Below are 25,792 nucleotides of genomic sequence, written 5' to 3'. Positions count from 1 at the left end.
CTAAAAAACAAATCTCTTGAATAGTTTAACAAGAAGACACTGAGAAACAAATTCCGACCTCTGACAGAATCAAAGTTTTGTCCATAAAAAACTAAAGTTCTGTTGACCGTATGCCAATTACAGAAAGGGTTTACTCATCTGCATGTTAGTGAACCCACTAAGCCAGAGGCCAGCCTGCACAGGAGGAGAACATTGTGGCTACAGCTCTGAATATCTTAGATGGTTAAGCCTTTCAAGTGTGGTGTAAATTGCAAAACAGGAGTTGGATGTCTGAACAGTTTCTAGACTGTAAACCCTGGGTTTCGATGTTCTACACTATTTGTGAGTATTTTTGGGTAGTTAAATCTTTGAGAGTTTCCAAAGTGAGATCCTACACTCTTATTTGTTCACAATGCAATTGAAAACATTCTGCAAGAGTAGAGGACTTCGAAAAGAAAAAGCCGCTTGGTTTCTGTAATTATGCAAGACCGCCGTATGGTTGGATCCCTGCTTGCCTCTGTCACTTTCTCTAGCACTAAGTGCTCCTCACTCCCAGCCTTCTTTCAGTTCCTTAAAAGAATCTCCCCTCATTCACCTCAGGACCTTTGCCCATGCTGTGCCCTCCACTTTCCCTCCTTGGTTTCACCCAGCTAATTCCTAATCCTCCTTAAGATTTCAGCCCAAATGTCACTTCCTCAAGGAAGCTTTCCCCAATCCCTGGAATGATCTGGTCTCCCTTCTCTTCTGTATTCCTCCCTCCAAAGGCAAGATTCCCACTGTTGTTGCACACCATGGTACCCTCAGCCCCAGCGTGGTGCCCAGCACTTTGTAGGTATTCCAGAAGTTCTCAAATGAAAGGACCTCAAGAAATCATTTGCCCCCTTCTCCAGCCTTTAGAAGCAGGTAGAAGAATATATTGCTGAAACAATACGGTGGTTCGAGCATCTTATTACACGAGCAAGTCTGCATGAGCGATCATGACCAGAAACTCCAGCTTTAGGTTGCAAATTGCAGGGCACAGGTAGGTAGGTGGTCAGTTACCTGTGGCTGCTCTGTTCATCTGTGAGCAGAGACCACAATTCTTTCTGTCCACGGTGAGGCAGGGTGTCTGGGACATGTGCAGTCTGTTTTCCTGCAGGTTTTGGCTGTGAAGCTGGGAAACCACTGAAGGATGGAACCACACCCGCTCTTGGTCCATTAGTCTGACTATGGGTTTTTGTTGTTGTTTTGTTTGTTTGTTGAACAATTGCTGAGTCATGGCAGAGGCAGAGGTATGTGGCTCTTTCAGTTGTTCTACTGCAAGGAAGAAGTAGAAAGCATTTAGAAATGGCATGTCTTGCACGTAGGATGTTTTACTAAGAGGCTATAAGAATGGAGGCTCTTTTATCGTTAATGTTCTGATTTCAAACGGATGTCAGGAAAGTCCTGTGTATGTCAGCTCTGGTTACTCTCTAACCTTGAAAGGCCTATTTTCTCCTCTTGCCAACTCCTCGATGCAGCTTATCAGGAAGAGAGGATTGCTATTGCTGTCTAGTGCCCATAATTAATCCTGGAGACAGTGAGGATTTAAGACCACTCATTGCGGCTGACTTCAAATTAAAAAGTCACTGTTAGCGTGTGAAACAGACACCATATGTTATAAATGAACCCTTTGAATGACGTGGATGTCAAGATAATTTATATGTAAACATAGGTTGCACTTAGAGTAGCTGTTTTTACATATGCCCCTTCACACTTTTCAAAGATGTTACGGACGCACGAATGTGGAAAAACACAATGTCTTCCCTTCAGTTGGTCCCCAGAAAAATGTATATGATTTTAAACACGAATGTAGTACAAACCTCAAATTACTAGTTATGAGAATTGTCTTTCTCTTCACCATCAGGGTGGCGAGTACAAACAAAGGCAGACACTGGTCCGATTGGTTAGTGTAATCCAATTGCCAGGTTGAGCTTCTTTTCTTGTTCCTGCCATGACTAATTTGTGGTTTCACAAAGTGTTTCTGAATGTCAGACACATCAATTATGAGCGATGGGCAAGATGCATGAGAAGAACCATGAGAGGGAGGGGCGCTTAAAAAGTGTTTACAAGCAGCCAAAGTAGTGATGTAGGCAGAGGTCTTCCTGTACGTTTGCAAAAGGAATTCTCTTATTTAAGAAGGCGGCTGGCTTATTTCCTAATTAAAGAGCAAACTGTCCACTGCCCATCGGAACCGCAGGCTATGCGGTTAGCGGCCCCATTTCTTCCTACTAATTGGTCCTCTCTTTCCTTCAGCGGGTCTCTGAGATAAACACGACAATGGCATCTTCGCTCTGCAAACACTGGCACTTTAAGGGAAGGCTGGGTTAGATGTTCACAAACAGATTCTCTAAAGGTGTTTATTTTCCACGGCTATAGTGATTTTTTTCCCCTACTGAAACTCTATTATATACCCTTTTGTTGTCATGGCTGAAGCCTGTTGTTTCTGCAAAAACAACAATAGGCCTGAAGATTAGGGTTGCGTGTTATGGGCCTAGCAGCCCAGCAGGACATCGTGTTTGTATCAATCCTATAAATTCCTGGCATCGGGCCTCTTTACTCCTAGTAATTAATCTTCTTCATGAATGCTGTCATCTTTAGAGCTGTCTTATTAAATTTCTGGTCTCTGAATTTCCTATACGCCTCTCCTTTGCTCCATCAGTGTCAGAAATGAAAACAGAAAAACAACCACCAAGCAACCAGACAGAGGGGGCTTCTCTGTCCCAGCTTCTTTCCTCACTAGGGACTGGCGGGCAGTCCAGAGGCAAGGGCCGTCCTCTTCGTCTTTATGAGTACTGGCCCTCGGCTCCAGGCTTTGGGCGCAGGTTGTTTCGGTTTCCTCCTGCTCCTGCTTTTGTGCATGCTCGTCAGGTGGGAGAAGCTTGAGTTGGGAAGGAAGACTTGCTTCTTTTAGCCTCTCCCTCCCTTGTCAAAATGTCACAGCCTGAAGAGGAAGACCCGCTCACTGCCATTGGACTGGCCTTTCCGGCTCGGGCAGTATTGCTGCATCCTGTCCCTTTGCCTCCTTTGGGACTGCAATTGCACTGGTGTGTGGTGGTGTGAGCAGCTTTTTCTCTGGCCCACTGACCTAATTGCAATAGGGGAGGTAAAATATTTTCATTACCCTCTCCCCCAGAAAATAGGAATCTTCAAAGGGACCCTGGGAGGGAGGTTAGCCTCTTAACCCTAACTTCCCTACCTCTACCCGGCTTGGCTGTGCGTCACAAAATTAGTCTTTAGTCTCCGAATGTAGTGGCACCGAGATTGTTGTCGGTTTTGCTTTTAAAAATGATTTCATATTGTAAACCCAGCGATTATTTCATGCTGTTTAAACTATATTTGCAGTCTTTGATCATGCATAAGTAGACTCAAGTTAACTGCTGATAGAATGATGATATTGTTCTCCGTGTTTCTTTTTCTTTTTCTTCTCTGTCTTTAAGGACTCTGTGCCTAGGAGCTGGCATCCAGAAACTTCCATTATTACATTACAACGTGCCTTTGTTTTTTAATTGGTTCAGGATTACCTATTTGCATGACAAGCCACATAATTCAGACAGAAAAATCTGTTGTGTGTATGGTACACATAGTGTATATTTATTGCATTTTGGAAATTACTGATTATTTAAAAATTTGAAAGACGTTGGATTGGCAAAGAATGCCGAAGAGAAGGAGAGAGTGGTAGTCGTTGCTGATTATTGTTATTTTAACCCAGGCTGGTTTCTCCTCTCCTTCCTGCCCCTCCACTTTTCTTCAGGGCTTCCTTTCCATCAGCCACCCCTGCCCGCACCTCACTTCCCGGCAGGGGGACACTGTGCCGCCATGAGTGGGGCTGAAAATGGGGCAAAATAGGTTTTGAATAGCAGCGTCAAATAAAGTCAAGTGCCTTTCTAAATATATTTCAAGATTAAGTAATTAAGGATTGTAAAGCACTTGGAAAAAATAAAGTGCCATGTAAGTGCTAAGTAATACAGAGTAATCGTAACAGTAACAAAAGGGTGCACTGCTCTTTCCTCCTCCTTTTCCTCTAAGGATTTCCATCATTTCAGATGTGGCTCCCGAGCACAAATCTTTTATTTCTAATGAAGAACTGGGGCTGGAAATAATATTAATAATGAGACATTTTTTTAAAAAGGGGTTGTTTAGTGACTTAGGGAGATCCTTCTCTACCCACCTTCTCGCCGCACTGCTGCCCAGCCAGCGAAGATCTAAGCTGGATCCTCGTGGGTGGACTGCAGAGGAACTCGCACACGAGAGGAGACGCTTGTGCCAAACGCTGCCATTTCACCCAGTAATCAACCTGATGATGTATTTTTGTGATTTATTTGGTATTTTTATGATTTGTGTCATTTTCCCATAAACTCGAGGCCACCTGCAGTGACTGCTACTGTTTCCCATTGTAGGTAAGGCATTTCATCCCCTTGGAAGACTTTTACAACAATCTGACTGCCCTTGACTTCTGGACGCTTTCTCTGTGTGACCCTGTTTATCAAAAATGGGCCTGTGTATTCTTTTAAAAGGACATACATATTAGTTTCTATCAGTGTTTATTTTCCCCTTCCTCTAAAGTTTGTCAGAAAAGCACCTTTCCTTGTGTGCGCATCCTCCTTGGTGTCTGTCTGGAGATCTAAAGCCTCACACAGGTTGGGACTAGGACCCCTGTGTTTCCTGTGGTCACAGGTATGCAGACCACACGCTTGACCAGGATGAACCAAGAATCTACTTTGAATATTCAGTCCTGGAGACAGCAGACTTCCCGCATGTTGTTTGGATATACCAAATAAAGGTGTAGCAATAGAAATTCAGAATTGTCATTGGCTTTTCACTTTCTTTTCAACAAAAGCTTCTGCTGCCTTATGTTAAATGTAGATTGTCATGGTATTCATGTTTTCTATGCTTTTTCTGTGCTCTACCACCACACAGCACATATGACCAATGAGGAAACCTGTTTAACAGCCCTCCTGGGCATGGGACTGAGAATTGGGATTCAGCAGAAACTTTGGTTAAACAGCAGTAACAATTAAACAATAAAATAGTTGCTTATGAAAGATTTTTGTTTGTTCTTTTAAGAATGGCTGCAGGAAATCTTTTCGATTAAGGCATGTAATAATTTGTGTGAATATTCAGTAAAACCTGACCACAAGGATATCACTTAGAAACAAAGAAGAAGTGTTCAAAGATTCTTCAGCTGGAAAACAGGAGGTAATTTTATTCCCTCCTCATCAGAATTTGAAATTCTCCAATAAGTCTTAGATCTAAAACTCCATCAGCATTGGTAGGTAAGATTTCATTCTTAGGAAAACACAATTCTTTCAAGTTTTTAGAGATGGCCCCAAAGCTAGAAGTCAGGCTTCGGTACTCACCATACAATGAGGTGAGGAGGATCTGAGTCTGTAAGAAAAGTCTACAAGGCAAAGTGTGAAGTTCCTTGTTCAACTCTTAGCTCCGCTGGTGAGCTTTTGCACATGGCTTTGATCCGATTGCTTATCCTTGCTCGTGCTTTGTCGTATTAGTTGTGGTGTTCAAAGAGGTGCTGTGAGGATCAATAGCAATTACATATAAAAACTAACTTTGATATAATGTTCCAACAATTCAAAATAGTCTTTTAAAAAACATTTTTAGTTAAAAAAATCTTCCTGAGTTATTTTATATCTTAAAATATGGAATGACTTATAAAGTAATTATATGCAGAATAAATTATAAATGTTCAGAACTGTGAAGTTATACTTGATTAGATTTCATGAGGTGTGAACAGATCTGGACATTTGGAAGAAACAGTTTTATATTTGAGTTAATTTCCTGAGCAGAATGTTAACTTTTTTCTAGACTACTACAAAAATATTTAAAATCAGTAAGAATGATTTTTGTCTGTGTAACATTTTTTTTTCCTAAAAACTCTTTCTCAGGACCCTGCAAAATGTGAATTCAACAAGAATTGAATGTAGGAGTAATATACTCCAAAGAAAATGGCCTTGTACAGAGGTGTGACAAGCAGTTCAAGAGCCAAAACTGTTTTCTTTTTTAAGCTAACATTTCTGCTTGCCAGCACAGAGGTTTTTATTAAAATCTGAGTTGAAGCAAATGTCCATGCTAAACACAGTCACCACAAATCCTTTGAAAATGGGTTAAGTCAAGGGAAGAAAGTAAAAAATTTTAAAACATGAACTTAAGTTTCCAAAAACATGTAGCATCTTTATAAGATTTCATCGAGAAACACAATTCGAGAAACTCCTTTATCACAATGTTACCTAAAAAAAAATTCAAATGCATCAAAGAATGTGTAATTTATAGCAAAAGATACAGACATTCAAAACAATAGAAGTTACAATCAAATTAGAGTTCTCAAGCATAGGCACTCATGTTTTTACAAAAACATACAAAATTCGTCAATAATAAAACCAGCAGATTACAGATTGAAGGAGCAACAGCTCCTGATTTGCTCCAGGTCACTATACTTCCTTCCTTCTGTTGTGCTGGCCTTCTGTTTCCTCCTTCAAATGCTCCAAGCCCTCGGTCAGTTTTAATTAGGCCAATTGGAAACCTCATTACGCTTTGCCGTTTTTGTATGTGGGAACCTGAGCACCTTCATTTGCCTTAGAGTCTTTTGAATTTCACCTTTGCCCAAGGGAAGGGCCCTTCCTGGCTAGGACAGCCTCCTGGGTGCCTTTTGAAAGCTCTTATGGGCACCCTGAATTGAGGGCATAGCGGGAGAGCCTGTGAGGGGTCCCGAACAGATTGTGTAACTGTTGCACAACCAATGTGTACACGTGTGTCACTAATTTAATTTTAATTTTACTGTATGCATTTGTATAAGATCCTGCAGCTGTCATGTGCTCGTCATCTGTCACTGAACTATCACTAAGCCATGCTGGGCTAAGACAGGATTATAAACGATAACTGCCATGTGCTCTAAATCTTCTTATTTGCCTAGCCTGGAAGGTATGCCCTGTAAAATTTGATTGGCAGTGTGCTCTATGCTGGCCATTGACTTTTGAAGGCCTTTTCTATTGGTTCTTTGAGCAGCTCTCAGTAGCCGTATTGACCATCACCTGCTGGTTCCTCCACGTGCCTGACCTCCAACCTCCACCTCTCCTCTTTCCTCCACTTGTTTGGTTACCAGCTCAGAGGCTGCAAAGCAGGCCCTGTCACTCTGGTGGCACGTGCACTATATAGGGCATATGGCTGACCGGTTGTATGCAGAAGGGGATCACTGAAGCCAAGCGGACCCGGCGCTGTTATTACAGCAGATGGGGGAAGCGTGGCATTCAATATTTAGACAGATGCCACCTCCTTATTCCACCTGTCTGGAAGTTGGACATTGTACAGAACGAACTGTCTGCCTAATGATGGAGAGAACAAAGGGCACATTTATGAAGCGCAGCAGAGCAGCGTATTTACTGAGCATACACAGTATAATTGTTGACCATAACAATAAACGTAAACTGCTGTTGGCCAGAACGGCGGAGACATGCACACAATTGCAGGAGGCACGGGGAATTGCTACTTTTTATCAGTTGTTTTGGTGTCTTTAATTTTGATGGCTGGGGGCAATAGATGGGACTCAGAGTTTGTGATGAATGCCCGATACAATCGGATTTTCTCAAAGGAGAAAATCCAAGCTCAATTCTTGTTAAAATCTTCAAAACAAGTGTCATTTCCTCTCTGTTCTGCATGGTTCTTCAAAATTCAGTCCTTAATTTTGTCGTCTATTAATGGTTTCTAACCAAGCAGAAAACAAAGAATTATCTTTGCAACTGCTACTATTTTGATGTGTTTGGCTTCAAAGTCAATATAACTTTTCCCTTTAACCAAAATGCTGACATTGCGGAACCACGGTGATTTACAGACTTAGTTAGAAAAGAAAATAATAGTGCATATTCTTTGAGGGTGTGGGCTCTTCCTGGTGGATCATTCACTATGGTCTTTTGTATATTTTAATTTGTAAATTGTTTTATCCCTTCCTTACAGACTAATTTTTTTTGTCATTACTAGTCTCTATGTGTAAGGCTGCTTCACATTTTATCAGTGATCAGCAAGTGGGCATAAGTATGTACAGTTTATGAATTTCCCATAGACTTCTCACAAGAGTCGAAGTTGACCAGCTTGTTGAGAAGCAATATAATCCTTAATTTAATGCATCTAGTATATATTCACTATTGTAACTATAGACACAAATGGTAGGCTTCTTTCACAGGAAAATAGTACACAGAATTCTCCAAGCCAAAAAAGTTGAAGGCAATATTTACAAAAAGTAATCAGTGATTAAATTTTTTCAGAAGCACGGCACATCATCCCTGTTTCAGAATTGACCTGTGTGATAAGACAAAACACTGTTTTAAAAGATTCCTCCGTATCTGTTATCAGGAGCATTGCTCATCTGAAAAACCCAGAATTATTCTTTTTAGAGGAAGCCATCAATTAACAACCTTAGTTAAATAAATAACTGAGAAGCGCTTGAAGACAGGGAATGCTTTATTTTTGTTTTACTTTCGTCCAGGTCTAATTTTTTTTGGAAGCCTTCTTTTTTGGTTCATTTTTCTTCAGTGATTATTTCACATGGAAAGCCCATCTGACGAAAGGCATATGGAAGGGAAGAGAGGTCACTCCTAATTGAACAACCGAGGACTTGTGAGGTTAATTACAGATATTAACGCCGCGGTTCTTCAGCTTCTTGCCCTCAAGAAGCCTCTAGCTTCCAAATGACCTGGCTCCAACAAAGAGGCTCTCTTTAGCCCATTAACTAATTGATAAAAATGTGAGTGTTTAGAATGAGTCTAATTAAATCACCGAGGCTTACAATCACTAGTCCCTTTGGTAGCTTTTGGGAGATGGGTAACCCCAGCTGGCATTGCAGAGGAATAAAAGATAAAAATAAAGGGAGCTGAACCAAGATCATTTTGAAAGCTGTTCGTTTAAAGACAAAGTACACATTTGCCTGAAACATCTACATTTGCTACTTCAAATGCTTTCCCTTTCTAGGGGAGCACAATCTCTGAAAAAGAAAATAATGTCTTCTTTCTTCTTCTGTAAGAGTGGGCATGCTCCACTTTGTCTAATAAGGTTACATGAGTGGCTGGGGAATTTTTTCTGTGTTAGCATTAAGCTAAATTCCTTTAGAGCTTGGAACACTGAAGTTTGTCCATCGAGCTTGTTTGAAGACCAGCAACTGTCTTGAATAACAGACATTTACAAACCCCAAGTGGGCTCCGACTTCTTACTTTGTCCAGAGTCTGTTTCTGACCCGCCGTCGCCACAGCAGCCCTGACTCATGCCTGTTGTGGAGGCTGCAGGGCTGGTGCCACCCAGGCCCTGGCGCAAGCCCGAGGACCACTGGCTCACCGGAGCGGCCACCGAGCACCAGCCATGCAGCCCCGACGGCCACTTTTTGTCCCCAGTTTTGAGACGTTGTTAGCTTCTTTAGTGGGGGACAACACGAGGATAAGATAATACTTCTCACTGAAGGTTTTAAAGCAATCTATTAATCAAAGACCCATGGGGTTTAAAAGGGGAGACATAATTTCTAATGATCTATTGAATATTTTTCTTCATCTATTCAAAAAAGTACTCTATAGCTGAAAAGCTAATTTATCCTGATGTATCAGTTAATCTCGGGTGACATCAGACTATTGCAAAGGTAATACAATGAATGAGAGTCCTCTGCTTCCTATAGTGTCTTCAGTAGGTGGTCATAAAAATAAAATTGTGGCTTCTGGAACAAGAATGAGTACTCCTGTCCTTAGTCAGGTGCTAGTTACTTCACCATTAGCTCTAAGAGATGGATACTTGTCACAGTGGGAAGCACTCAGATAGTGACTACACAGCAGTTGTTTTCAAAGTTTTTGTGATGTGAAAAGGATGAATACACACATCGGCATGAGTCAATGCTCTCTCGGCACATTCATTAGCAGAGACATTAATATTGATAAACAGTGGGCCCATCCATACACTCCACATTAATACAAACCCAAGAAAAAAGCGTTAAAAGCGCATTCCACTTTTTAATCACTTACTCCTAGTCTCCAAGAGGAGGTATTTCCTTTCTGATTATCCTGTCATTCAACTCATGCTAATTAACGAGTGTAACAGAACTTTCACAGACAGTTTGGTTGCAGGTGTATTCAGACCAAGGGAGATTTAATTACTTGCTAATTGCCTGGTGTCCAAGGTAACATAATATTATAGTTGCAAATGCTGTGGAATTAATCCACCTTAAGGAAAGGCTCAGTCCCTGTATTCCGAGACTCCTGGAGGACGCAGTTGGCATTGCTACAAGCGCACTGAGGATGGGCATCCCGTCTTTTGCATTCGTGACTGAATACCCAGTGTCTGCAAAGGGCATAGTAGACACTCAGTAAATATTTATTAAGTAAATGTGAACGAAAGTAAGCCAACTGCACATACAGCACGAGTTATCTGAGCACAGAAAGGAAAGCTGTAACTTAGGATGTTAAAAACAAAAGTAGAGGGAAAAAGGGAAAAACCCAACATTTTTGGAGTACCTTCTGAAGGCCAAGTACCATGTTTTACCTATAGTTTCTCGTTTTATCGTCTCAGCAGGGTAACATAGTAATTAAGACTAGGCGCTTTGGATGAGAAAGCTCTGGATTCAAGTCACAACTCTACCTCTTACTGTCTCTGGATCCTCGGCCAGTTCATCTATAAGCCTGTTTCTTCATCTGTAAAATGGAGCATGTGGGAATAATGCTTAACTCAAGGAATAGTTGTAAGGAATAAACAAGATATATAAAATGTCTAGCATGTGATAGTCAGTAAAGCAGTTATTACTTTTTTATTTTCTAATGGTGTATAAAGTAGGCATCATAATTACCACTTTATAGATTGGATACTTGAGACTCAGAGAGGTTAAGTAATTTGCCGAAATTCACAGAGCCAGCAAGGGGCAAGCAGAGCTACTTGGCTCCAGATCCCACGCTTTCTCCATTACGTCAGACTACTCAAAGCATCTGTCATCTGGGTAGGCGTGACTCGATGATACTGACTCTCCAGTGAATCAGCCTCTGCACACCAGTTCCTAAAAGTAAGCTGGGTAGTTTTGGAAGCTACATTCGATTTTGGAGCCCAGTATATAGCATGGCAATGATGAACCTCCAGCCATGTCATGGATTGCGGTTGGCCGGCATTGAAAGGCTGCTTGCTGTATCCCCCGATCCTGGCGTTGACATGTGAAGAGAACGGGTAGTAAACCATTGAGAAAGTGCTGCACATTTACCTAACATCAAGTAGCCAAAAATCAGACCAACAAAACAAAAAATTTAAGGGCACCCTGTATTACAAATCAAAATTCCCAGCTTTGTATTAGATGAGTGGCAGAATGCACCTTCTAAGAGGCCAGCTTGTTGTTCATCTTAAGCAGTGGAGTGGCTTTTTTCTTTCTTTCTTTTTTAACGATTGGCACCTGAGCTAATAACTGTTGCCAATCTTCTATTTTTTTTTCCTGCTTTTTCTCCCCAAATCCCCCCAGCGCATAGGTGTATGTTTTTAGTTGTGGGTCGTTCTAGTTGTGGCTTGTGGGATGCCACCTCAATGTGGCCTGACAAGCGGTGCCATGTCTGCACCAGGATGTGAACCAGCGATGCCTTGGGTCACTGAGGTGGAGCATGTGAACTTAACCACTCAGCCACAGGGCCGGCCCTGGAGTGGCTTTTTTAGCCAAAAGTTATGTAGTATTTTGGGCCCAACTTCAAGTCAGTCCATAAGTGTCCATGGCAAAGAAAGTAAGGAAGCGTTTAGTTGTTAATGTGATTGGCCATGCCCAGAGCCTTCTAATGCCACTTTGACTGTCAAGGAAAATGGCTCCTGTAGCCTGTGGGATGCACGCTTGGCAGTGAAGACATATGGATTTTTCTACAGGCTATTTCTGACCCTGGCTTTGCATAGCTCTATGAACTGAAATTGACCACATTCATCCTTCCTGTCAGAGCTAACACTGCCAGTAAGTCAATTTTGCAATCTTTTCAGTGTCTATGGCTGAGGCTCACAGTTTCCATTTCTCTGTGTGAGCCACTTAGATCTATTCCCTGGCCATGGATTTCAGCCCATCCTCTGACAGCCATCATACCGTTGGCCAGAAGCACGACCTTGTCAGACCGTGTGAATGGCTCAGGGTGACGTCATCCTTTGGGAAGTCATCCTAAAGAACATGCTGGACCTTCAGGTAAATCACTGACCCCTTGCCACCACCACTTTTTGGGATAGCGTTCTCTCACCTTCCTCCTCATATTTCCAGTCCCCCTGCTCTTTCCTTCCTAACAAAACCTGATGCCAGTCAGTAACATTAATAGCCAATGCTTCACTTTTCCCAAGGATTTCTGCCTTATAAGCTATGGGCCAGAGCCTGCCAGCTGTTCGCCAAGACTCTGCTTCCTCTTCCTTCTGAGTACTCAGCTGGGCTCCATTTCCCAGATCCCCTTGCATTTGTGTGTGACCATGTGACTGAGTTTTACTCCATGTAAATGGCTCAGAGTGACATCCATGGTCCTCCATGCTTTCTCCCATTCTGGCTGCCTGGGATGGAGAATGATCAAGGTGACTTTGGAAGCCATGTGTTGAGGATGGCGGAGCCTCTGTCAGCCTGGGTGCCTGAATGGTCACATAGACCAGCGCCATCTCTGATCTAACACATGTCTGGAGTATTTCAAGGAAAAAGAAGGAAATTTGGTGTCTATTTGTTACAGTGGCTAGTAGTACCGTAATTAATATAATCGGAGTCTCTACAGTGGAAGAAAAGGCATGATCCAAAAGGAATACCAGGGACCACCAAACAGATGGGAGCATTGAGGGCAAGGATTGTCTTCATTCTGCCTTTCCTACCATAGAGGTGACTTCCCTCCCTCGGTAGGTCTCTGGATTTTTATGACATTTGGGAACAATAAAGATGATGCTGTTCCCCTAGAGCCTGTTAATTTGTGACGTGGCCTTCATTTGCGGTAGGTTCCACCCCATGGAGCCTCTCTAATGTGAAGTCAAGCCACTGGACTAAAGGCTGCTGCTGTCCCTGTTCAAGAGAGCAATGGAGGAAGTTATAGGAAAGTCATTAAGCATCCTGATCTTTTCTGCCTGTGGGGGTTTTGTCATCTAGGCTGTAATGTTGCCACTTGTTTCTCTGTACTCAAGCCACGGATGAAGGCCACCCACGTTATCTGTCAGGGGAGAAATATTTCCCAGCAAAGCTCACTAGTCTGCTCATTCCCAACCCGCAATGGTCACTAATTAACCATTTGGGAAGGAAGGGCTCGGTTTTAATTTTGTCGGAATCAATAGGATGCTTATACTACCGATTCATGGTTGAGAAATTTGTGTAAGTTCTTGAATTGCCTCAGAGGACAATGAATCAATGAATTTTGACTTAGGAAAATGTCATGTCAACATCTCTTGATAGTAAAGCCAGGTGATTTAAGATTATTGAACCCCTTCTTACATTAGCAACCATGAATTTCAGGATTTGCGCCCTGCTCCTAAGAGGGGCAAACCCACACATTTCTGTCTCAGTTCTACGCAGGCTCCCTTCTCAAAGTCTGCTGTGCCATCAAGGAACTCAACTGCAGTGGGATTTAGAGTTCTGATCACACTTTCTGAGAGAGGTTAGAGGCTTTGGGTCCTTATCAAAAGCAGTGAGAGAGCATCAGCATGAGAGAAACAAAAAGGTGAAGGCAGCTATTGGGGCAGAATCTGCTCTAACAAATGCCCCAGATTCGAGTAAATCTCCACCAATAAGCACATTCTCTATCACAGCAAAGTGCAGGCGCAGAATCTGAAACCCTAAACGGAAGCATCAGGCACTGGGAAGTATATGAAGATCACGATGAGCCTGAGCCCCTAGCCATCGTCTGTAGGCCAAGTGCGCCATATGCACTGTACATTGATTACGATAGTAAAGGGATTGCGATTTGTCTTGGGCATTTTGTATATTACTCAAATCCAACAGATGGGAAACTGGCAGGTGCTATCAAATAGAAAATTCAACATTAACTCAAGTCAGGGGATAAAATCGTCACAAACCACTTCAGAACGTCCTTCAACCACAAAGCTCAATGACTAAATCAAAGACCTCTCAGCTCTCAGCCAATGGTCGTTTCACGTGGTGGTAAGTCTGCAGGGTGTTTTGCCTATAAAGTTCAGAGGTTGTGACTTCAACTTATGCAGACTGAGGCTTGTGACACCGTATGGGATTAAAGAAGCCTTTTGAAGATTGTCTCCAAAGATCAATTAGCCAGACAACATCACAAAAGGACAAGCATTTTTCAAAGTGGTGTGGCCTAGGAGAGACCTCTCACTGCATAAGGGCTTGATTCACATAATATAGATAGATTAGATCAATCAAGAGAAAACTGGCCATGTAAATGAATAGACAGACGGATGGAGGATGACAATGTCTACACGTTAGGTTGGAAGCTTTCCAAAAGCAGCTGCCAATGACTGACACTTGCTCTTTTGTTGCTGAGAGGTGGGGAGAGGCTTGGACATGAATAGACAACTTCTTAAAGGTGAACATGGCAGAGGCAAGCTTCTTCAGAGCAGGGCGATGCCTGGAAATTGAGTAGGATGGTGTAAGGGTGGGGACCGAGCAGTGCACTCCAAGAGCTGGTTGTGGAACCCCAAAGTTGTATTTTTATAGACCAGACCATACAACATGCAAAATGAGTCTGAAATGGCCCACCCGCGTGGCTTCAAGAGCACCGCTGGTCTTTTCATTAACTCCGGGGTTTGTTTCTGTGGGACCGGTGGTCTACCTGGAGCATTTGCTCTACTCCAGTGGTCCATGAACCGGGAAAAAGGAAAAATAAGGAAGGAAACCCGCTGATGGGATTATGATTGAGAGGTCAATCCTTGTTCCCTCTTACACCAAACTTGCTGACTTGGAGCCGGTGATTGAAAGGCTTATGGAAACACAATGCCTTTTTGTCATTTTAAGTTTTATTTTTTTAATTATAGTGAATTAAAACAATGTTTAGAAATTCTTGAGATGATCACGTGCATTATGAAAATCTGCCTCAGGAGCGAGGGCTCCAGGGACTGCCTCTCGCCGAGGACACGCAGCCTTCCTGAAGAGTCCATCTTAGCGACATTTCTGCCAGAGAAAAAGAACTTCACAATCAGCAAAGCACAGCCAAGAGGCATGCTTCCGCCTACGCTGGAAACTCGGAGGCATCTGTATGCATCTCTCCTTTCAAGTCGTGCTGCCCCGCGCAGGAGGTCTGACTTGGTTGGGAGGAAGGTGCCTTCGTAGGGAAAGGACTCATTGGGTGGACGCACAGGCTGCTTGTTACAGCTATGATCCTCAGGCCCCTGACCACGGTGGGCTGAGTAGGCACAGAGTGTGCTGAATATCGTATAAATGGAGCTCTCTGTGTCTCTATTCATTAGGCGCCTACTCTATGCCAAGCACTGTCTTAGGTACTTCATGTGTATTATTACTGATCCTCACAAATCCTATGAAATAATCTTATTTTCACTTTTACGGTGAGCAAAATGAGGCTCAGAGAGGTTAAGTGACTTTCTCAAGGACACACAGATGGTAAGCACCTACTGTTGGATTTGGGCCAGGTCTGTCTGATTCATCTATCTCACACTGTGTTCCCTTTGCAAGGTACTCATACCTTGCCTGTCGTTTGTGGGAAGTTGCCAAGGCCTACCTATGTCACCAGGATATTCAGTCAAGGTGGAACCGAGTTTTCTGACAGAATATATTTTAGAGCATTTTTGTTTCCATGTGTTCAGCTGGACCCATGCCTTTCTCTCACCCCAATTGCTTCCTGGAGTAACTTGAGCTCTGAGAAGAACGGGAACTCAAAATTATATGCTGTGAACCTCTCCCAGGAGGAAACAGTGTGCTGACTTTATACAGGCCAAAAGCTCAGCTGTGTTTTATGTGGATTTTCTCAATTGGCAACTTCCATCTTTTTGCATTTGGCACTTATTAGGGCTCTCTAGGGTCCTCTAGCTCCACGGAACTGCCTCCCTCCAAGATACTGCAATCTAGTCAGGAGGCAAAAGAGACACACAAAGTAAGCAATTAGAGAACAGAGAAGCATCAGATTGTGTGGAGTCACTGCTGGTAAAACATTACGCTTTAGAAGAAGAAATACTTTCCTGGGGGGTTTGTGTGTGTGTGTCTGTGGGAGAGAGGTATTAATGGACTTCTCGAGGGCATGGTGAATTTAAGGAGGTGAAGTTGTTTCCAAGCGCAGGCAGCTGGGAAGAGCTGGTAATCCAGAATCAGAGCCCGGGTGAGTGGTCAGGACCGGAGAAGGAGGTTTCCAAGCTCTGTATAGGATAATATGAAGGACACAAGAATAAATGAGTTCTAGAGGGTTTAAATTTAGGAAAAAAACAAGTAGAGGATTAACGAACTCCCAAGATCAGAGGGCCAGGAGGAGAAAGAACCAGGGAAGGTCATATTGCAGAAGCCAAAAGTGTGTTTGATGGAGAGAGAAGTCTGCAGCGTCACCAGCCACAGGGGGTTAAACAAGATGAGGGGGGAGGAAAGGCAACTGGAGCTCCCTGGTGCAGGGGCCTGGGTCTGCTTCAGTGATTCCGAGCTCCTCACAGCTAAGGGCTGACCTCCTGGGGAAACTCGTAACGTCACAGCCTTAGTTTACCCGCCTTAACAACTTAGACAATCCTACCTGGGAGTCAGAGGAGCCTAAACTAACGAATTTGTACACATCCCAAGATGTAAGACAGCAAATGAAATGAGAGAGTCTGCTTACACAATAGTCCATCCTGCGCATTTGAATACGCTGCACTCTCATTTTGCAAGGATTGGAAGTGTTCCTGGACAGTTGCGGGGGACGCAGGGATGCCCGAGGGGAGCTAGGAAGGGAGTGCCAGTCTTCCTGACGGGCAAGTGCAGGGTCAACTGGTGAAGCCACCTAACCGTTCAGAAAAATAATCATGTTTCTGTAAAGCTTTCCTGGGTAATATCTATAATCATTCCGCCAGAGCTAAAATATTGATGACTGTATTAGAAATAATTAAAAGCTTATGAACCAAAAGTTTTTTTTAATTTCTTAAAATTATAATTCACTTCGAAAAATAAAAGGGCGTTAGGGTATGTTGTAGGCAAAGAACTTGCCAAAAGCTAGTGTGTTAGAGTCTTAAAATGTTTTATCCAAATTGCTTCTTACTTAGCTGTGCTTTGGGATGGTAGAACAAAAATGACACGTATATGGGCCAGATGTGGCCCAGAGAGGTTGATAAGTCTCTCAAAGTAACACAGCCACAGTGAGTTGAGGATCCAACCCATCCTGTTCCTCCTCTAACTCTGGTACACACACCACCTTAATTACAATCCTCACAAACACACCTCATCCTGTGCCTGATCCTTTAACAAATATTTGCTTGTATAATGAATAAGAGCCCCAAATTGAAATGGCCCAACTGCGGGAATAAATACAAAACAGCTGTCTGAGCTGCTGGTCTAAATTCCAAAGGGTGGTCCATCTTCGGTGTATATCCTCAAACCCTTAGAGAAGGGGTGTTTCGGAAGTGAAAATGTGAAACCTTCACATTTTAGCATGTTCTCCTCGCTGACTGCCAGAGAAGAAGAAGAGCCAAGCTGTAGCTTGAACTAATTAAAACACTGTCAGTATCAACAAAGATCTGAAAGGGGGTCCTGGCTAATTAGGAGCTGCGCCTGTGCCCTAACGGAGTGTACACTGAAAATAGCCCCTGTGGTTTCGAAAGCTTACAGTAGGTGTCATGCAGTTGCTCTGCAGACTGCCAGCAATGGCTTGATTGTACTTACTCGTCTCCACCGCTAATAATAGCAGCTTGCTTTGAATCACTGTTGCCTCTATTTCTTTCTTTTCTTTTTAAAGATTGGCACCTGAGTTAACATCTGTTGCCAACGTTTTTTTTCTTTTTCCTTCTTCTCGTTCTCCCCAAACCCCTCCCGTACATAGTTGTATATTCTAGCTGTAGGTCCTTCTGGTTGTGCTGTGTGGGACGCCACCTCAGCATAGCCTGACAAGCAGTGCCGTTTCCGTGCCCAGGATCCGAACCAACGAAACCCTAGGCCGCCAAAGCCGAAGCGCGAACTTAACCACTTGGCCACGGGCCAGTCCCCATTGCCTCTATTTCTTTACTTGAAAATTATAACTGACTACTTGTCCCTCTCACCTGCAAAACTGTTTATGAAGAATTTTATGGAGAGTTCTTAAGTTCAAGTCAAAGAATCAGCAAGCATTTAGTAACTGTCACCTGTGGGATATACACAAGAGAAAGACGTGGATTTTATCCTTCAGGCGTGTATGATTTACTTGGGAAGATGACATGTGTATACACACAAAATAATTAACAGATAATGCTTCCACAATTCAATCAATAGCTAGAGGTCTTGGTTTTGACTATAAATGCATTAGGAATCCAGAAAACGCTGGGGCCGGCTAACATCATTCATAAGGTCGTGTGCTTTACGTGGAGCGTCTAGTTAACTCCCAGAGCCAACGCAGCAGGGAGGTGCTGTATTGTCGAGGGGGAAATGAGTCTCAAAGAGGTTAAGTGATTGGCTGGTAAACAGCAGAGTCAGGGCTTCGACCCAAGTCTCTTGGACTTCAGACTCCACACTCTTAACCATTGTACAGTACTGGGTTTTCATTCAGGGCTCCAGGAGTCAATTATCTCTACATTTGCCCTCCTCGCTTCCCAGCGGTTTGATTTCTGGATTAGGGTCAGAAATGTTCTCCTCACCGTGTCATTTGTTTCTGGCAGAAGGCAGTGGCGAGTTGAGAGTGGCTTAGAGAAACTTCAAGATACAGCGCTGCAGTCCTGCCACTCCTCTTTTCAAAGCATCCCATGAAATTAAGCATCATGTGATGTTTATCAAGGACTGTGACGAGACGGCTTTGATAGGTGAGTGGATTTCTGCCCCCAATGAATCTGTGCTTCATTACCAGCGCTGAGAGGTACAGGATGGTTTGGAACAGAGGGGAAAGAGAACATGGCAACCTAATTGGTCACTGCCATGGATCTATACTCAGGGGACAGATAGCACGACCAGAGGTAATAGCTTACACACGTATTCTTGAGCCGTGCAATAGATGGAAAAGGGTCCCAGATGGATTGGGCAGGGGCTTAGTTCCGGGATTATGATGAGACAGTGGGTAATTATTGAGTGGCAGGGCCTCAGCCCTGATTAGTATCTGCAAGCTTGTCCCCTCCTTCAGAGGAAAGCATTGATAAAGATAAACCACGCTGCTCCGTGTCCTTCCTGCAGCACAAAACCACACATTTCAATCTAACAGGATCAGGCCTCCGCTTTGATCACAATCTGTTACCTAGATGTCTTTGCAAATTAATCAGTCCTGCTTGTTTAGCTCCAGTCAGTTTGTACTGCTAAATTAATAAATGTACCAGGAGCAACAGAACACATAATTAAATTCTACACTTTAATCTCCACATAATAATTTTGACCTTAGCCTGGGCCCTCCGTTCCGGCCAGGAAAATGCAGAGCAAGCACAGCCTTCCCTAGGTGGTCCACACTAGCAACCCACCCTGCAGGTGGGCTCCACGACCCTGAAAATCAGAAAAGTCCTGATATAAAACTGTAACAAGCAAACAAGTAAAAAATCCTGTCCTGGCTTCAAGGTGGAAAAGGCAGGTACACTAAGCAGTCTGGATTCTGGGCTGTCTTTAAAACAGAAAGCACCCTTTTGGCAGAATTACAAAAACTTTCCTGTTTCAAAAACAGAGGATATATGTTTGTCAAATGCGATGCCCAAGAAGACTGAGACACAGCACCCCACTACCAGGGGGAGCTCTTCCGGAGAGAACTTGCAACCTCAATGTGGGCTCCTCCATCACGGTCTGATGGAATGTGTTTGCTTTGCTTGAAGGTCATCAAACTGATACCGGCTTGTGGGCTTTGACCCCGAGGCAGATCTGAAGTTTGTGCAACATCCTGGGCCTGAGTTTTCCTGTAGGTCTTAAAGGTTTCTGTAGGGTTTTCACTGGGTACCTATTAGGAATGTGAAAATGGTTTTCGTCTACTTTGTGAAGATTCATGTGTATACACATATTTTTATGTAGGGTCTCTCCAGCCCTTTCCGACTTCCGAATTATAGAATCTGCTGGATGTCACGCTCATGTGTACTTTCAAAAGCTAATTCTTTTACTATTGGTAAAACATGTCTAGAGAAAATTTTTGATACTTGGCTGAGGTGAATTATTGCATTTGATTGGGGTTGAAGTCTTAGGTGGCATTTTGCTGTCTGCATTTAAAGTTTGTCATCCTGGCCACATGCTGGCACCATTTTCTTGATTTCTAGAGGTAATGGAGTCAGGGCAAGACGCTGTCAGCTGTCAGAATGCTGAGCCGGGAACCTGGAAATGTGGGCTCAGAGCTGCACTCTGCCACCACCTCCTAATGACCTGGCAGGGCACTTGACCTCTGTGGGTCTCAGTTTTCTCATCTGAAAAATAAGGGGGTTGGACTAGATAATCTCCAAGAGGCTAAAATTCTGTGCGTCTGTGATTCCACTCACACTGAGTCAAACGAGAATTAAGGCAATTATGGGGCTAATGCAAACCAGAGGGATGCTCTCCTTCTTCACGATTGGGGTATTTCAGGCAACACTGGTTGTTGAGTTTAGTTTTTAACTTGAATTATATAGATAATTGCCTCACTTAATTGTGTGTCTGTCAGCATAGGCTTGATGTTTCTACCAGATAGCCAATGATTAAAGTATTTGGTTAAGCATTCAGCAGTGTGGAATTTTCATTCAGCCTTACTAAAAAAAGGGGTGGGGGGGATGTGTGTGTGGCCCAGGGGTAAGGGAGGGATTATGCATAATTTGTAAGTATGCAATATTTGGGTCACCAATGTTTTACCTAAAATGAACTGATTTCATTTAAAACATAAGTTGGTCTTGTCACAAAAGATCTCCAACATAAATTAAACATGAGGAATGCAGCTGTGCGGTAAGATGTGAAAATACAGACGGTTTCTGGAAAAAAAAAAATGAGAAAGGCTTAAAGGAAAGGTTTTAACCTGAAATTAATTCAAGTGTTATTTACTTAAATACTCTGGCATGCATTTGGGTAAATACACCATCTATTTTTATAAGAATGACTTTATTTTGGCATCTGAATTATAGACTAGAAATGTCTGGTGGAGGCAGAAGGACTAGTTTTATACACTTTCTGGTTTTCATCTGAAAAGGTTGAGGGATTAAGACAATTAACTTCATTTTTATAATAAAATAACTCTGCTACTTATACAAAATGATTCATATTGTGGTTCTCCCTTAAATCTTTCCTAAAAGCACCATCAACGTTATCTAATATGTTGAATTCCCCAAGGAAAATCTATTAAAGTGCCCGTATGTCACCCAAGTGAATAACAAATGAATTAATTATGACTGGTGCAATTACAAGGAATAGTTAATGAAGCCATAATGACCAGGCTCTGGTGGTTAATTTTCAAAGCACAGCGAGAGGGAAATGTGGCAAAAGGTCCCCAAAGAAAACAATAAGCTTGTGTACTCACCTTGGCGTCAGGGTCTCTGAGTGTGCTACGAAGTGGGGCTTGTGGAAGACACTATTCTGTTCCCTTTCTCCCTACTGTCTGTGACCACCTTGCTATGGGCTCAGACGTCCCAGCAGCAGCTCAGCCAAGCCAACAGCACCGAGCCCTCCATTCCAGTTGACCCGGGCTCCTGGAAACATCCATGTCTTACTGCAAGGACACAGCAAGAGGGAAAGATGGTGGAAGCAACAAGTTTCAATGACAAGATGGTTTTATTGAATCCATTCATTTATGTTTCGCCTTTTCGAGAAACAACTTAGGGCAGTTTACAAAAATGCTTGGAGTTAAGGGGATAAATTAAAAATAGGAGAGAAAAGTGAGTAACAAAAGTGAGACGGAGTCAGGAGAGAGGCTGGTGCACAAACTGCAGCTCTTGCCTCTCATTCCCTCCGCTTGTGCCAGTTTCTCATCTGAAAAATAAAGGGTGGACGAGATCCTCCCCAAGAACCTGGATCCTGTGTGTCTGTGACTTGCTTATACTTCGTTCTGAAAAGCAGTCAGACTGGAAATGCTGTTCTGACTGCTCGTTTTCTAGTGGCAAGTTTGAAAAGGAAAAGGCAGTTGGTTATGTTATGGAAGGAGAAAAGCAAACCAGTAACTTAGGAGAAATACTAGTATGCCCAGTCCCGAGACCAGAGAGCAAGTTCTGTGTGGAATAACGCAGTGGCAAGATTATACCCTGGTATCTGGCTATTCGCCTAGGAAAGTCCTGGGTGGACTCACTGGGTACTCCTGCCCAGCCCCGCCCCTGAGGTCACGCGCCTCATGATCCAGCAAGGACTGGACGACAGTCCGGGAGACAGGGAAGGTGGTGACAGCGAGTTCACCCCAGAAACCCAGAGGATCAGGTTCCAGTGCCACCACCCCCTTTAACCTCCATGAATGTATTTATTCACCCCTGTGGATGGGAATTAGCTAGTATCTGTCAAAATAACAACTAGCAGGATCCAAAGTACACAGAGGACTAAGTACTTACTACCTAGGGTATTTTGATAGTGGTTTATCTATATAATCTACATTCACGTTTCTTTTTTCAAGTTTTAAATCCTTGTCAAGGGCTTTTCTAGCTGCCCATCTCTGATTGGCTCGTCATTTTTGAATGCCAAGAAGCGTTCCAGTAGGAAGCTCTCCTCCAAGATATGTGCTGAATACTGACTCAAGGGAGAAGGTCCTTATGCCTACTGTCTTATGTAAATATTGATGACCCACTGGGTGCCAGACACTTGACCAGGTGCCGCAGATGTAATCATAAACTGACTACCCATTCTTGTGAAACTTGTCATCAAGTGGGATACCAGACAGGCAAACAGACACTCGGAAATGTGTGCAGCATGCTCTACACGGGGGTTGGCAAAAGGCTAGGGAAGCCCAAAGGAAAGGCACCTCGTCTCGGGTGGGGCTGAGGGGGCTGTTCAGAGAAAGCTCCCCGGAGAAAGGTGACTTCTAAGCTGACATCTAAAGGATGAAGGAAAGGGAAACAGGCAAGTGTGGAAAGTGAGAGTGTTCTCGGTACAGGAACAGCATCGGCAAAATCCTGGAGTTCACATCCTCGTGACAGCTAACACGCATTGAGTACTTACCATGTGCGTGGCACTCTTCTGAGCACTATATAGATAGATATTTTTCCACCTCGTAGTAACTCTGTGAAGCATAGTATCCTCATTTTACAAATGGGAGAACTGAGCCATAGAAAGTTGAAGAAACTTGCCCACGGTCATTGAGCCAGTAATTGGAAGACCTAGGATTCAAGTCCGGGTCGTCCACTCCAGAGCCACCATGTTTAACGACAACAGCTACCCTGAATTCTCATGGTGCTTTGGGGAACAAAGCAGTTCAGCATGGTTGGCATGCGGCAGGGGGAGGAGAGAAGCTGCTCCAGACGTTAGCAGAGGCCCAGTCGTGAAGGCCCTCTCCCACCGGGGAAGGTGGTGCCCCTGCCCCCACCCCCGTGAGCACCTGAGAAGAAACCTGAGTGTAGGAAGACCGGAAAGGATAGTCATATATGGCTTTGCTAAAAGCACCTTTGAAGGAGATGAATTTGGTTTTTTAAAAAAATCCCTTTTTTCAATTTTTCTGCACTGAATATAGGAAAGGGTAGCAATATAAATTAATCAAAATATAACTTATTGGACTTCAATAAAGTACAATAGGGTAATGTAATAATGACAGTGATGACAACAGTAGCAGTCATAACCAGTTGACAGCTACTGTGGGGGCCTTGCAGACTTTTCCATCCTGGGCTTCTCCGGGAGTAAAACATTCTCACTTCCGTCTATGACCCCGTAGGTCAGGCATCAATCCAGAAGGCCTCTCAGAAGTTGTTTGCTGCCAAGACCGCAGCTAGGAAACCCCATCTTCATGTTTTAGGGGAGGTCTGGGATCCCCCACAGGAAGATAAAAACAGCGTCCCCTGCCCCTCCACCTGGTCATAGGATCTCATATCCCAAAGTATTGAGGGTGCAATAACACTGGAAAAAATGACAAGAGTTCCTTGTCATCACGGCTTAGAAATAAGCATGAAAAGGAGAGAAATCTAATATAAGATGTAACAAGAAAGGCAATGGATGGATTTGAATACTGTGAGAAAGAATAAATATGTTCAACTTTTGTACTTTTCTAAGAACAAAAGAACTGTGTTTTAAGGAAACAAGTAAAAATTCAGATTATTTAACACCCCCTTGGGGTCTCATTCTACTTTTCTAAAGTGAAGCTAATGTCTTATCTGTACGAAGGGCTGGACCCAAACTAAGGGATCTTTGAGGTCCCCATCTCTAAGATCTACAAGCCGGGCAGCCTTTACCTAGTGCTCGCCATTTGCAGAGCACTAATGCGGCGGGCAAAGAGCTGGTTTAAGAGGAGGCAGCCTTGCTGTCACTTATAATTAAGTTAAGGAGATAAAGCAAGGAGCTAAGATGATGGAGAGCTCGCTCTACAGCCGGCGTTCAGCATGAACGACCTCACTTCGTCCGCACGAGTCTTCTGTGTGCTAGGACTATCCCATTTTATAGGCAGGATTCCAGGTTGAGAGAGATTAAGTTGTTTGCTTAACATTATGTAGCTGGTAAACGTGTCTCTGTGATCTGAACCTAGTCTGTCTTACTCTAAGGCTCATATATTTGACCGCAGGAAATAGTGCTCAATATAAACATTGCTATGGGGCTACCGAATAAAGAATAAACTAAATTCATAAAATCAGATAGAGGATAAAGAGGGTGGCTCATGAAATGGCTTTAAAGGAGAGAGAGATGTCAAAGTAAACTGTATTTCCGCTTTACATATATCGTCTTTTGGTATTGCTTCATCTTCTGTTAGGTCAAATATTAACATCTGGTTTTAGAGATGCATTTCTGATTCCAAGCACTTTAAATTTATCCCTATGTCCATCTTATTTTTATTTTTCTTAAAGATTTATTGAGAGATGTTATCTAACCAATTTTAAACCCCTATATCAATCCTATACCTGAAACTGCTTCAGAAATGCAATACAGTAACTCTTTATAAAAATTGTGAATATATAGCACATTACAGCAAGTAGACCAAGCAAATCTTCGTGCCTAGAGCGAAAGCATTTAGAATGTATAGGTAACAATTTAAGACTCTTTCTTTCTTTCTCTCTCTCTTTCTTTCTGTACTTATTTGTTTTGAATAAGCTAATTGCACAGAATGAAAGATGTGAAAGATATCTAAAGGGCATGTATAGAAAAGTATCCTTTCTGCACTTGTTCCTCAGCCGCCCAGCTCCCTTCACCAAAGGCAAACAGTGTGAACTGTTGTTTCCTTATCACTCCAGAGACATTTCGTGCATATTCAAACCTATTTGTACGCATTTGTGCGATCTATCGCCCCCATTTAAAAAATGTGCTCGGGTGCTGCACACACCCTTCTCCCTCGGTCTTTCTAACCCAGCCATATGTCTGGCAGATCACTTCATACTGGTGCATAAAAAGCTTCCTCATTTTTTATGGCTGTACTAATAACGCATCTAAGCGCTTTCCTATGGATAGACAGAAGGAATTCCGTACACCAACTAGTACGTCTGTAGGAAAATTTCCTAGAAGTGGAATTGTTGGGTCAAAGTGTAGGTGTATTTGTAAACTTGATAGCGAGCCCCAAACTGCTTTCCCACGAGGCTGCACTGATTCCAGTGTCCAGCGATCCGTGGCGGTGCCATTTCCCCCTGCCCTGCCAACATAGCACCAGACATTTTTGATCTCTGTTAACCTGGTAGGTGAAAATAGGTACCTCAGTAT

This window comes from Equus przewalskii, chromosome 25 (assembly GCF_037783145.1).
Source record: "Equus przewalskii isolate Varuska chromosome 25, EquPr2, whole genome shotgun sequence".
Lineage (NCBI taxonomy): Eukaryota > Metazoa > Chordata > Mammalia > Perissodactyla > Equidae > Equus > Equus przewalskii.
Note: the sequence above shows the minus strand (reverse complement) of the source record.